Source organism: Fukomys damarensis, unplaced genomic scaffold (assembly GCF_012274545.1).
Source record: "Fukomys damarensis isolate Sample0158 unplaced genomic scaffold, DMR_v1.0_HiC HiC_scaffold_22, whole genome shotgun sequence".
NCBI lineage: Eukaryota > Metazoa > Chordata > Mammalia > Rodentia > Bathyergidae > Fukomys > Fukomys damarensis.
The window spans coordinates 8,744,294-8,758,980 of record NW_022900934.1 but is presented as its reverse complement, the minus strand read 5'-3'; the positions used below and the strand labels follow the sequence as shown (position 1 = coordinate 8,758,980).

The 14,687-nt window shown below is 43.4% G+C and overlaps 1 protein-coding gene across 1 annotated transcript in view; it reads left to right on the top strand.

Annotated features, from left to right (window-relative positions):
• Tshz2 (teashirt zinc finger homeobox 2) overlaps window positions 1–14,687 on the top strand; it is a 163,944-nt gene that overhangs the window by 143,790 nt on the left and 5,467 nt on the right. The window lies entirely within an intron of this gene.

Sequence of the window (14,687 nt, the reverse complement as noted above, 5' to 3'; positions counted from 1 at the left end):
TCCCATCTCAATGTAAGATCTGTGGGTTGAGCGTCACACATGTTCAGGAGAACTTCTCACACCTCTGTCGCCTCAACCCCTCACCATACCTAGGGCACAAGAATCTCCACACTGTGCCAGGGGTACAGTAAGTGCTTGCAGAAAACTAAAGAGCCCTGCCCGCCCGCATATCCCCACAAATCAGGACAGAGAGCTTACAGGAACATAAATGCTGTTGCCTGGAAACTATTTTTTATTTTCATTGAATTTATTGGTACTTGGTAGGAATACAGTACAATTACATTCATCATTGGGATCTTGCAGCTTTACATGATGTGTCTTGGTTCTTATTTTTTCCTCATTTCCCTGCATTCTCTCCCCCTTCCCTATTTACAAAGACTTTGTTTCCATTTTTTACTTTTCTCATATTCTTTATTTTCCCTTCTTTCCTATCCCCTACCCTTCCCACTTCCCTTACCCCTTTAGCCCTTTTCTTCCTATTTCACATTATTATCAATTATGCAATTTGATCCTTATTTACATTCTTAGTTCTTCACACCAGAGAAACTATTCAGTATTTACACGTGTGTCCTATTTATTTCACCTAAGAGTATGGCCTCAATGTGCATCCACTTAGCTATAAATGTCTCTAGTTTCTCGCTCTTTATGGCTGAGTAGTATTCCATTTTATAGAAAAACCACATCTTCTTCATACAGTCTCCAGTTGATGAGCAATTGGGCTGTTGCCTGGAAGCTATTTGAGATGCACAATCTTTTTAAAAATTTTTTTGGTTTGCTTAAGTAATTAATTCAAATGTAAGACTTTATTGGTGAGGTGCCCAGGATTTTAGCAACTTAGCTGAACATGAAAGGTCTTTCAGAATGAAAGATAAAATAAGTCTGTTCTGTTACAGCTCACATTCCTAGGACACAGATTCATCCACTCTTGACTGGTAAATCAGTCGATGATATGAATATCAGGAGCATGTCACATCACTTCATGTGTATTTTTTCCACAACATTATTGTTTGGCAACACTCACTAAATAACAGCAGGCAAGGACAAAGCCCACCAACACAACAGACTGCAGAAGCTGCAAAGAATCAGTAGGTTCACAAGGCCTGTCTGCCCCTTACCTTTAGCTCCACTGACCACAGCTTACTTCAGAAGTCTTACACCACCTCATCTTAAAATTTTGTCCTACAATTCTTCCTAAAACTCTGTTTATGCAACTGCTGGCCCTTCTCAACTTACCAGATCCTACCTTGTATTTATCACAACATTCCTTCATTTATTATGAATTGATCAAGGGTTGGTCGGTTTTCACTGAAGCAGTTGTTTTTGTTCAGTTGGGTGCTGGGTGCATAACATAGTTGTTTACTTTTTAAAAGCATTCTATCCTTTCTGTATTTTCCCCATAAGCACTACCTAATTTTCAAGGACTTTATAATTTTTGAAAAACACAAAGTTTGTCTAGGGCCGTGAGTTACGTGATAACAGAGGTATGGACACTTCGCTGTGCGCACAGCACAAAGCAGAGCCGGGTAGAGAGCTACTTCACATGTGGGTGAGCTGGCATACATCACCAGGAGAGGGCCTTGCCCCTGGTGTCTACTGAGTTCACTTCAAAGGTGGAGTCCACGGGGTTAGCCCAAGATCCCTCACCTTTAAAAACAGAACTGATGCTGTCACATTCACCACTGAAGTGTTCTGAGGCTCGAATTAAAGCAACAGGCACAAGGCACTTACTAAGTGGTGTGGTTAGAAGAATACTGTCCACATGGAAGCAGCTTGCAAGCAAACAGGATTCAGATGAAGTGGTGTAGAATGAGCCATCTTCACACGAGATGGGGTCAATCGGAGGTCTCGAAATCAATGCTTCTAATTGATTTCAGCAGAACTGTTTGTGTGCGTTTAGAGCTCAGCTTAACTCTCTGACTCACGCCCAGCTGAGTAATGGTCGAAACGCTAAACCAGAGCAAGAGGAACATGGTGCTCTGACCTTTACTCCCAGGGCTGGATGACTGGCTCGATCTCACTGGTGGGGGCAAGATGATACTGTGCACGCACACGTGCCTCTACATGTGTGTGTGTGTGTTGTGTGTGTGTTGGGGGGGGGTCTTTCCTCCACATAAGAAAAATCGAGCCAAAGCAAAGATAATGCTCCCATGACTGGAAGAGATGAGATCATTTGTAAGAGGCTTGTTAAAGTGCACATCATTTTCCTGATCAGCGGTAGTGAGGCTGCATCTTCAGGAGCTGCCGCGATTTATCATGTTATTATATATTTAGGGGCTTTTTGAAAATGCTGTTATTTACTCAACCAACTGTGTATATAGACTATTTAAAGCAGATTTTTGACCCAGTAGACTGTGCCAGCCCCATCCATCGTCACAATGAGCATGCAGGGACTCTTAAATATGTAGATTGTTGACACAATAGACTACAAGCACAGCAAACATACTCTAGACGGGTACATTGGAGCCTTTGGGGGTGATACGTCTCTCAAAAGCATTTCCAAGGCACATCCATACATATCACCAAGCTCTGTACACATCCAGACAGAGGGGGCTCTGGCTTTGGAGGAAAATTTTTGATTTCCAGAAGTAGGGTGCTCCTGCTAACATCTCTTTGTGTTCTGCATTTTTGTCGGTGGGTATCCAAATCACATAGTGGTAATCATGCTGAGTGCCCAGCAGTGCCACCAGAAGTTTGAACTTGTTCCACCCCAGCACACACAGGAGCCCTTCTGTTACTATTAAAACAAATTCATCCAAGTAGGGTTGAACACATCCACCAGTGAGTTTTTATTACAAGCAATGCATATCGTCTTTGGCTAACTTCTTTAAAAACAAGGAATTTATTGGAAGGAGGAGGGAGCAGCTCACTGAAAGAGGAGACAGTGCCCCGGTAATATTTGGGAGAATAGAATCAAAAGACGATTTCTTCGTGATGCTATGTTCAAGTGGATCCACTCTAACCATTCCTTACCTTCCAGTCAAGAATTCAAATTCCAAGAAACAAGAGCCTGATTAACTGAGCTTGCCCCGCCATGTGCCCCTATTTCAAAAGGTGGGAGGAAGGGGACACAAAGGGAAAGACAAGAGAAAGTCCTGGTGTTTTTGTTTCACTTTCCTGCTCTTTAAACCAAGTATCAGATACTTAAGCACACACAATACACACAGGTTATCTGGGTTGTTATGGGGAAATATACCAGATGCCCCCGAGTCTTACTGAATGAAGTTCCCACAGACCAGAGTCTGTGTCCCCTTGGCTTTCTCCCGATGTGCCTGTAAGAGAGCAGATTTGCACAGACTGTCCCCAACAATGTCATTTGTACTTACAGCAACCCTGAGTTGATCTTGTGCTTTAAAAAGTGCCAGCCAGGCACAGAAAGGCAAATACTGCATGATCTCACCCACATGTGCAATCTAAAAAGTTGATCTCATAGAAACTACAAGAGAAATAGCAGCTGGAGGCTGGGGAGACGAGGCGGGAGGAGAGGTTGGCCAGCAGGTACCCTGCTGCAGAGAGGTCGGAGAAGGAAGTGTTGGTGTCGTGTTGTACAGCAGGGTGGCTGCGGTTCACAATAATGGAGTGTATATTTCAAAATTGCCAAAGGATTTTGAATGTTTGCAGCATAAAGAAATGTTCATTTTTAAGGAGATGGAGATGTTATTACTTTGATTGGACCATTGCGCACATATACTTGCACAGAAGGATCACAACAGAGCCCAATACAATGAATGACAGTGTTTCAAGGATGTACACCCCAAGGAACAGAACCACATGTACCGTGTGCGATACTAGAATACAACAAGCTAGTGTGAACATCTGATGAAGCCCAGGAAGAATATCAAGGACAAGACAGTGGATGTATTATGAGCCATCTACTGGCGCTCACCACCCGAGGATATCAACTCACAAGACAGCAGGGTCCTTCCCTGCTCCCCTCTCCTGGGACAAAAGCCAGTGTGGTACCCGTGGGGAGAATGCCAACACAGTGGCCTTAAGGCCCTTCGTGCTAACCCATCTCCTTTATAAGGCAGGACAGAGAAAAGATGACAAGCCTGGAAAAGACCATTCTCAAACTAACCCTAACCTAAAACCAAGGGAGAATCATCCATTAGCTTATCTAAACTTGATCTGAAGAGATCAGAGCCCTCTGCATCTCCTAGAATTTGGGCCATTTCCAGGAACTACTTCACACAACTGTCCAGTCCTGGTTCAGCCCAGATCCGATTTGATGTTTTATATAAGTTGCCTCATTTGAAAGCTAACCTACTTAATTAAGAACTGAAATAGGTCAGGATTTATTTGGCAGAGTTACTGGAGTTGTTTGAAAATAATCCCTTTCATCATTAACTTTTTGTTTGTTTGGGTTTTGTCTTATAAAATACTCCATCTGATAGGGGTGTTTAAATAAATCCAGAAGGATTTGACTGAGAATAATGCTAGAAGCCTAATGGATTCTTTTTCCCAGCCAAAACTTGTAAGAGTAAATACTGAAAATCCTGAGAAATCCAGCTCTATGACACCACTCTTCATGACTAGGTTTTTGTTCTCATAATAATGAGAGAGGATATTTTTTGAGTGCTTATTATTGCCAGGCATTCTGAGCTCTTCCCGGTTACCTCGCTTAATGCTTATAGTAATCTTGGAATCGGGTACTATTATTACCTCCCATTCTTAGAGGGAGAGACTGAGCCTGCAGAGGTTGTTTGAGTGCTCAAAATAACCATGCAGGACATGGCAGGGAGGGGTCTGATCACAGGTAGCCTGCATCCTTGCCAGCCCATGTGGTGCACACACTTTCTCCTTTGGTTCTTCTGAACGACAGAGCCCTTTCTCCACCCAGCCCATTTCACTGACAGCCGGAGAGGACATGAGTAACACCACCCTCAGCCTCAATCCCCAAAGCTTCGGCTGACCTTGACATGGCAGCAATGCTAAACTACTGACTTCTTTGGGGGCTGAATAATTCTTGGCTATGGGGATGCTCTGTGCACTGCAGGATGCTGCTCAGCATCCCTGCCTTCCCCCGCCTAGATGCCAGCTGCATCCCTTTCACCACTTGTAGCAACCAAAACTGCCTCCGTATATTGCAGTGCATCCCCTGGGGGACAAACACAGTCTAGGCTGAGAAGCATCAGGTTAGAGTCTGAGGGTGACGCAGGTGGCTACCGGGGACATGTGTTCTCTCATAGAAATCAGGTGCCAGAAAATGATCTAATAAACTCACTCACCCTGAAGTACATGGGTGAGGTAAGAGGATGTGTCTTCACATTTTTACCGGGGATGAGTTCTCTATTTGCCTTTTGCTATATGATCGAACGTCAAATTGTAGGCTTTGAGGCAAGAGGAAGCAGAGTGTAAAAGATTTCAGAAGTGAAGGCTCCTTGAGTCCACGTCATACCCACGCCTGACCTCATCAGGCCTCCAGAGGGACCCGCCGCACCCAGAAAGTAAGCCCCTGTGTGGATGCCTCAGTAACCCCAAAGCACATCTACTGCAAAAGGCCATCTGTTTTACTCCATAGCTCTAAAGTGAATTGAGGCCAATGAGTCAAACCTAGGGGTGTCAGGTAGAAAGTTGTGCTTCACAGATGCCGTAATCTCCTAATGCATTGGCTCCATCATTATTTTATTTATCCATAGAGTCAACAAATGTTTGACCGAGGTGGGCTGTGGACAGCAGCAATGAGGCAGGTAGATTTGACCTGCTGTCATGGCGCTTCCAGTTTCACTGAGAAGACAAATAAATAGGGGAAATCAAATTGGAAACTGAGATTATAATGATGAAAAGAGAAAAGAGGATGCAGATAGAAACAAACATTAGCCACTGTGGATTTGTGGGGGTGAGTGGGCTATATGGTGATCAGGAGACCCCTCTGAACAGGACACTGGGACAGAGGCAGAAAGGATAAGAGAGGCTCAGACATAGGAAAGTCAGGAGCCTTCTGTGAAGGAGAGATAGGATTTCCAAGGTTAGAGGAGAATTTGATAAGTTTGGGGAACAGCAGGAGAAATTGGCTTTTAAGTGCTAAACAAAGGGGACAGGATGGGTGTAGGTTGAAGATGAAAAGAGCAAGTTGACACAGGGGTGACCCAGTGACCACAGAACCAGAGAGCCCAGGAAGGCCACCGAGCAGGTGACACAGAGCACCTGCGTCTGCATTTAGCCACTCAGCAGAGCACCCACCAAGTAGGAGGCCCTGGTGTCCACCAAAAAAGAGATGGTGGTACCTGAAGCACGTGGTAATGGGGAGATAGGCAACAGGGTACAGAGTTTCTATGTCTGTTATTGAAATAGAAACAGCATTTCTGGTTAATGAGTTAGGTTCAGGGAGTGAAGGAAAAGGGAGACCTCAGCTGAGATTCTAGAGTCCAAGAGACACAAATTCAAGTCCCAATTCAGCTACGTAACTCCAGAAGTGTAGTTAATGTTCTATGTCTCCATCTTTACAGAAGGAAATTTAAATGCAGCATGACTGTGGGAGTCAAATAATACAATATGTACAAAGAAATCAGACCACCAGCTCCTACACTTGAGTTTAGTCTCCATAAAAGTTAGCTATTTGTGTTTTGTAAAGTAGGAAACAAGCAGCCTCAAAGCTGGGAGCTCCTGTCAGAGGTGTTTGAGCATTTGCTGAGCAGCCACTTGACTGGAGCCTTGATGAAGGGCTGAACACATATCATAAGAGCTGGAGCTACAGTAGCAATTCTCCCTCATCTGTAGGTTGGATCCCATGGCACTGTGGTAGAAACCCAGTTCAAGGTCGAAGTGGGAAGCGTAGAAAGGAATTCTGTTCACTGGGCTGTCTGAGGGCTAGTCACAGTGATCATGTTGGTAAAGACTCTACCAGGAAAAAGAGGTAGAAGGACCAATATCAAGTCACTCTGGTAGGATTATAGAATATGCAGGTCAGATTACCCTCCCCTGTCTGAGGAACTGACCTTAGGACATGAAAGGTCTTTGTGTCTTGGATTTCTGTGATTCTGAAGATAGCGCAAAGCCTTTTCACTCGAAAAGCAAGAATCAGACTACTCTCTGACAGCGCCAATTTAGGACTGAGGGAATAGTGGGTTTCTTTCTTTCTTTCTTTCTTTCTTTCTTTCTTTCTTTCTTTCTTCCTTCCTTCCTTTCTTAATGGGACATGGTCACAGCCATGAACTTAGCAAAAAAAAAAAGGAGCAGATTAAAATGTGTCCGTTCTTGGCTAATGCAGTTAGACATTTTCGAGAAAAGGCAATGAGAAGTGGTCATTATCCATTATCTGCATGAAATATTTCAGAGAAAAAAGCAGCGTTTGCCAAAAAAATAAGAAAGAAAGAAAAGATGTTTGACTTCAAGCCAGGCAAGAAGGAAACAAGATCACCTTCTAGCTCTGTGGGACAGCTGTGCTAACGATGTTATTTCAAGTAAAACTGAAATATATGCCTGAAAAAATATAGCTTGTATATCAGCTTCTATACTTTCTGAAACTCATCACTGTCCCCTTTCTTGCAAAAAATAAAAACATTTCAGTATTGGAAAGAGCTACATATGCATGAGTGTTGATATATCATTAGTGGAAACATGTACAGAAAATAAGTGTGCATACTTTCCTGAAAGCATTGTTACCATGTGAAAAGTCAAAGCCTGAAAACACTTCATTGGTCGGGAAAGTCTCCATTCTGTAGCATAGTTTCTTTGTTCCTGTTTGGTTTTTCACTTTTTCCCTCTGCTCCTGATTTATGGCTCTCTTGGTGTGCGAATAATAAAAGTATAACAGTGTCTAAACAGAAGCTTCCAGAAACTTTACGAAGTGGCCCCTCTCTCACCCTACTCCATGAATATTTTCTCACTCTGCTTTTCTAAACTGTCGCCGACACATGTCCCAATAATAGTACTTGCTGGCCTGAAGTTCTAGGTGGCTGAATTTAAAGCATTTTTCTTGGAGGCCTTCTGCTTTGAACATTCATCACCTCTCTCACAAAGCCCAAGGCCTCAAAGTCCTTTTTCTCTCAGATGGTGGGTGGCTTTATTTCTTGAGCACTGCAGACATCATCATTATGGGTAATGACCTAACAACTTGCTATTCGATGTTTGCACATCACTTCTACAGAGGTTCCCAGCACACGTACCACTGGTGCCACTTGAACAAATGATTTCATAGTAAATAACAAATCCCAAAGTTGAAGAAGCTCTACTCTCAAGCGTGATACTTACAAAGCCAATGCATATCCAATGCAAATACCATCTGTTGGCTTAGAGTTCAATTTAAGGGTTACAAAGAATGCTGAAGTCAATTAATTTTGGCCAACCATAGTTTCAGATGGACGGTCAGGATATATTGTGTGTAGCACAGCCTTAAATCTGGGCTTGGAAAGTTGCATGGTAGTTTTGTAGTCTTGGTATCTGATACTCATAACAATCTTACAAAGTAGATACTATTATGATTCCCATTGTATAAGGGAGGATGCCGTGAATCGGAAAGTTCCACTACATTTCCCAGGATCTCACTAAACAGTAAGTGGCAGACCCAAGGTAAGTTCTGCCTGCTCCCAAGCCTGCTGGGTGATCTTACATGTTCATTAACTGATCAGTCCTGGAATCATGAATTTCTTTCTTCCTTGCACTGTTTCCTGAGTGAGAGGAGGAGCGATTGTCTAGGCAATGGGTATTTAGACTTTGCACAAATCTGGTTCCCACATAGAACTTACAAACCAAGGCATAGCACAATAGATTACTAAAAATCTCTCTACTAATTACCAGTTTTTTAAGTCACATGGGGCTTCTCAAACTCCCATCAGCATATGAAGCTTCTCTTCCTATTCTGCAAACCTGGGGGTGGGGGGAGACTGCACTGCCCTCTGACACAGACCTTCTTGGTCCAAGGACCATAGTTTGAGTAGGGAGGACTTAGAGAGCATTTTGTCTTGGTGAGGGAGGCAGACTTGAGATGATCACTACGGTGTGAAATAGACAGGTGAGAAAACTGAGCTCCAACAGTCTGGTACACGAGAGAAACATGCCAGACCTCCCACCATGGTGTCCCTGGACCCAGGGTTCTAATGGGTGGGTTCTACAGAATATTTGGCTTCATCTGTACACTTTGTCCAAACAACTTTAGAGCTGATAAGAGCTGATAAGCTTGAGTAGCACTTGTATTTTTTCACTGTGGTACAAGCTTCCCAGTCATCCACAGCCTGTTAGCATCTCTCTGTATATGAAGCCGAGTATCTGCTGCTACTTATTTTTGCACGTGAGGGTGGCTTGACTTCCAGGTGGCCAACTCCTCTCTCTCTCTCTCCTCTCCTTGGTCTTCAGAGAACCACTGTGATGGACGTGTCTGTGAAACTTGACTAAAGCATCTTGACTGTGACAGCTGTAAAATGAGTGTCTCTTGATTAAAAGAATAAGCGGATGAACCACAAAGGGTTGCCCCAGTAGTGGGTTCCCCTGATGGAAGTAGCTCAGGCTTCTTGTGCCGATGGCCGCGGCACGGAGCAAGTCACAAATCACTGTTAGCAAACAGCTCACAGTGTTGGAGACCAAGGCAATGGCCCTAAAAAGTGCTAACAACAAAAGTACATAAAGCAAATAGAGATTTATTTCATACAGACCTCCCATGTGCATCCACCGTACGTGTGAAATGCTCTGAGTAACTGAACAGTCTTCAGGAACGGGAGAGGTGCTGCTTGCGATGAAAGCTTTTCATTCCTTCCACAGAGCACTTCCGGTCTCAGGCTAAGCTGCCATGTTGTTGTCTCTACTCATCTTCAATGTTCCCTTAGATGAAGAATTCTCCTTGTTCGGTTCCGATATTCAGATAGAGGAAGGAACGTTGCTTCCACTCCTGATCAGTTTGTGTGAGTCGCGCTTACATCCATGAGCTCTGTGTGGTAGGGCAGGTATGAGCATCGACACATCCTGACTCGTGCTGTTGCTGTTGGAAATACTCCCATTTGGAAATATGCGTGAAGTTGGGCAGCTTTTCCCAACCGCAGAAGGGCTGAACCTTGGCTCGAGGTACAGGGGTGTCAGGGGACCCCACAGTCCCCCAGTCTCGCACTGTCCTGAAACAAAAGACAGAGAAAAAGTAAAAATATCCCTCAGCCCTACCCTCCGAGGCCCTTCCTCTGGGTCTGGCCACCATCAAAAAGTAGCTCCGTTTCCTTGAACACTGAAATCCTCCGTCGCTTACTCAGGCTGCCAACTGGAGTGCCAATTAGTGCCAACAGGAATATGCACGCTAAAAGGCTCTTAGGCCACAGGTGCCAAGACTCAGGTGACTCATGACAGCAGGCCCCTCTCTGTGGCCTCACAGTGTACCCACTGGTACACGGCAAGCAGCCTTCCCCGTCCCTCATTTACACCTGCCTTCCACACTTCAGAGCCTCCGTGTGACTTTAAACTGTCATTTACTGGAGCAGATTGGTGAAAATGATCCTGTCGCCATCGGACTTGTTGTTAAATGAGATCTTAGTTAAATCCTGGTTTATTTTTGAAGCTCAGCCTTCTTGAGCTTTAAATTGTTCTTGGGTTATAACTGTTGCACTTCTAGTGCCATTAAAAAGCCTGTCAGTGTTTCCACCGTAAATACTCGATTGTGGATTTTCAAGGCAACTACAAAAAATGTGTGCTAGCAAATATCTGTTATCTGTTATAAGGCCACATGTGAATTATTCTGCACAATTTCATTGAAATTATTCTGACTAGAGGTCTTGGGTCAAGACTAGAGGTCAAAATTGAATTGGTCATTTAAAAAATATTTTCCCTTTTCATTCTTAAATCTTTAAGAGGAAAATTCTAAATTTAAGGATTTATTTCTGAATCGTACTCACATACTATTAGAGTAAAATTTTGCAGTGATAACATTTCTCCTTTTGAAAGTGAAGAATCCAGGAAACAATTACCCTGATATTTGTGTAACATGTATCTATCCCAAAACAGTTAATGGAGTTTTCCTTTGTCTGTTACAGGCAAAATTAACCCCCAGTTCCAAAGATCTCTCTGACTGTTCTTTTTTGTTTGTTTCTTTTTTTGTTTTTGGTACCGGGGATCGAATTTGGGACCTTAGGCTTGCGAGGCAGGCAGCGGCACCGCTGAGCTAAATCCTGGGCCTCTGGCCATGGATTTTAAAAAGCATAATTTCTGATGTTTTGCAGTCTTGGTGCTGATTTGCAGTGCTCATACTTGCAAGTGTGAGTCCACCCCCAGAGTATTGGAGACAAGGAAGTTGGTGCCTTGTTTCATCTGAAAAGATAATTTATGGAGCAGGAGTTCTGGGTTTATCGTTGAGTACCGTTCTTAGGAGCATTGTGGTTCGCATCTCAGGTTCATGGAGTGGGAGTAGGGGGTCTTCACCCATCCAAGGGTCTGGGGTAACCCTCTTCCATTGCACCACCTGTGTGTCTGTTCACTCGTTCATTCATTCCCGTCACTGGTGGGCAGGATGGAATCATGTGCACCAGCTTGTGATCTGGGTGTTGGGGAGGAGCAAGGTCTCTGTCTTCAGAGGGGCGTTTTGGTTTCACATTCAGTGAGAGGAGACAACCAATGAATAAACGAACAAGTAGGATCGCCAGGTCGTGCTACAAGGTTTGGTGAGTAGGATGGAGCCATGGAGAGCTCTGTGGAGGGGGGAACTTGGTCAGGAAAACCTCTCTTAGAAAGGACTACTGGCTGAGACTTGAAAGTTCAGAGGAAGAAGCTTCTGGGCAGAGAAATCACAACCTGGCCCATGTCACATAAGACGTTCGAGCAGCAGACTACAGGAAGACCACTGAGTCACCCTAGTGGACAGAGTGGCGGCTCAGGCTGAGCAGCGGCCATGGAGTGGAGGACAGGAGAATAGGTCTCCTGAGTCCGTCACTGAGACAAATAACAGACAGGAGTTTGCTCACTGAATTAACCACCCCGGGAATGCAGAAGTTCCCCAAGACCAAAGCCAAACAGCAGGAAGGGACGCCAGCAGAAATGTGGGTTAGAAAAGGGGACGTTCACCCCTGTCATGTTTGGTCTACAACCCCAAATTAGCAAAAAGATTCTTTCTTACTGTGCCTTGGCATCTCTGTGATAGTTTTCTTTTGTTAAGTGAGTATTCATATGAATAAACTTGCCACTCATCCTTTTCCGCCAAGATTTACACATGATGCAGTCTTATTAAACAAATCATCGATAGAAAGCGAGACAGATACTCATTAGGCATCCGATCTCCCATATTATGGTTCCTGCTTCTCTCTCGCCTCAACTGCCGGTGGCAAACAAAATCACTTAAGTCAAGTGAACAGTTTTAAATGTATAATATTAAAATGTGGTCTTTAGAACTCCTTGGAACCCTCAGCCATTGTTAAAATACACTCACTTTGACAGATGCCTTGGCACTTTTTTTTTTTATGAAGCTTTTCAACACGTTACCTTATCGGGTGCATGGGATTTAGTCTGTTCTGCAGAGGAAAACAGACAAAAAGGGTCTCTCAGCACGAGTTACTCTTCTGTAAAAGGTTATAGTAAACATGTCAATGCCTAATTAAGCAGAAAATTTTGTCTGCATTGTGGGGGAGGCGTGCGCTGTCTCCGACTTTTCTTCTGGGGAATCCATTTAGAAGGACAAGGTAGATTGTGAGGTTGAGCTGGTCCGGAAAGCTCAGCTTCCAAATGTCAGCAGGGGAAAAAAAAAGAAGAACATTTCTTCTTCTCTCCTTATTTGAAAATGATTGTATTGGCTGGGTACAATGTGTGTGTGTATGTGTGTGTTTGCATGCTCATGTGCAGGGGGAAGAGCACGTGTGCATTTCATTGACACACAATGTGAAACATAAATTACTGCCCACCGACTTCTCACTAAGTGCCAGGCACTGCCTAAGCATGGAAATAATGAGCAAAACCCAGCAATACCTCCACCCAGTTGCGGTGAGGGAGAGTTCCCTTCCTTTTCCCTAGATGTCTTCACTTGTCCTAGGTGCGTGTATGCATGTGTGTGTCCGTGCATACTTCATTGCTCTGTTCACGACGCCCTTAAATATGGTGATTTTATATCTTAGCTTGGAATGGCCCTGCCTGATGCCTAATGACCTGGTATTTAGCCCAAAATAAAAGCACACTTTTATTTTTCAACGGTGATCCTATCTGAGTAATAAAATTTGCCTAATTTCATCCTCAAAATGACTTTTTGAGAAAATTTACCTGATTTTTCACCTTACTTGGCTCAGTAACAACTCATTTATTAATTTTATTACATGAATTTTCTCCTTGAACTTAATGGTTTAACTGCTTTTGCCAACATCTAAATTAGAGCAAAGAAAATGGTATGAGAATGACAGGGATGATCTAGTTTGGTCCTGCAGTTACTTTAAACTACAGTTTTCTTGCAAATAGTAACCACCTATTAATGGCTCTTTGACCAGCAGTTTCTTCAAATCAATTTATGGAACTGGAGCCCAGCAACACCAATTTAATTTTATTTAAAATCTACTTGCCAACTTGGGGAAGCAAAAACACCATATTGGTAACAATAAAATAACAAACGCAACTATAAAACTCTCGACTATATTTCATCTTGTTTTAGAGCATCATGTCTTCAATTCATGGGCTCTTGTCTCCGGCATTCCCACAGTCTGCCTCCCGAGGTGGTTATCTATTTAGTGATATTTCTACTGACTTTCACTGCTTAACCTTCAACCTTTGGGTCCTGGCAAAGTTTCCTTATTCGTTAGGTTACTGACAGCAAAAGAGCGGAGCCTACTTGGAAAGACCGTAGACTGTCTCATCAAACAGACTTGGGTTCATGCTGTGCTCCTGCCACACTAGCGGTGTGCACTTGCGTGAATTTCTTAACCTTAAAGCCTCAGTTTCCCCACCTATAAAATGACAATAAAAGTAGCACCTACATCGTGTGACTATTAGACAAAGTGAAAAATGTGTTAGCTTGGTTCTTTTTCCCATCATTGGGGTTCCTGACTGCAGCTGCCCAATTCCTAACCAACCCTTTCTCTTCAGACTCTCTCTGCCTGCCTCCACTTAGGACCACTCCACTCCCAGACTTTATCCTTGGTGGACAGAAATGATACCTCCTGCATTAGGGCTTTTTCCAATGAGCCACCTGCTGCCACAGAGAAATCCAAGCTCTTAAGGAAAAGAGTACATTGAGATCACGCAATCCTTGCATATATAAGAATGAGTCTCCTTTCCTTGGATACCTCTTTGGCTACATTTTATCACACAGTCTGAAAGACCAGGTGAAGAAAATGAGCCCATGGATATAAATAGTCACATTCCCCATCTTCATTGATAGATATTTACCCATCTATGCCCTTTACACCCACTCTCTCGTGTCTTCATTTTCCCTGCACCATTACTAGTCCTAAATCCTTTCCGAGAAGGGAAAGCGTGCATCCCAATAGCATTTTGCATCTACAAATCAACTACATAATTGGCATCTCATGACGGGTGCCCACAAATCACAATGCATTTGAAATTACGGGAACAAGATTGAGAGGGCATTTTCAGCCTTGTCTGAAAAGGTCTTCATAAACCTGTTTGAAAATAATAGGATAGTCCCCAAATGTCCCATTCCAACACCATTTGCAATTATTTAAAAATCATTATATTTCCTGACTGTACGTGATTTTTTGGTATCGATGGAAGGTTGTATTTGCATATTCCATAATCTCTCTTCCTGCAGTGCAACTTTCTACAAATAAAAAATGTTACAACAAAAA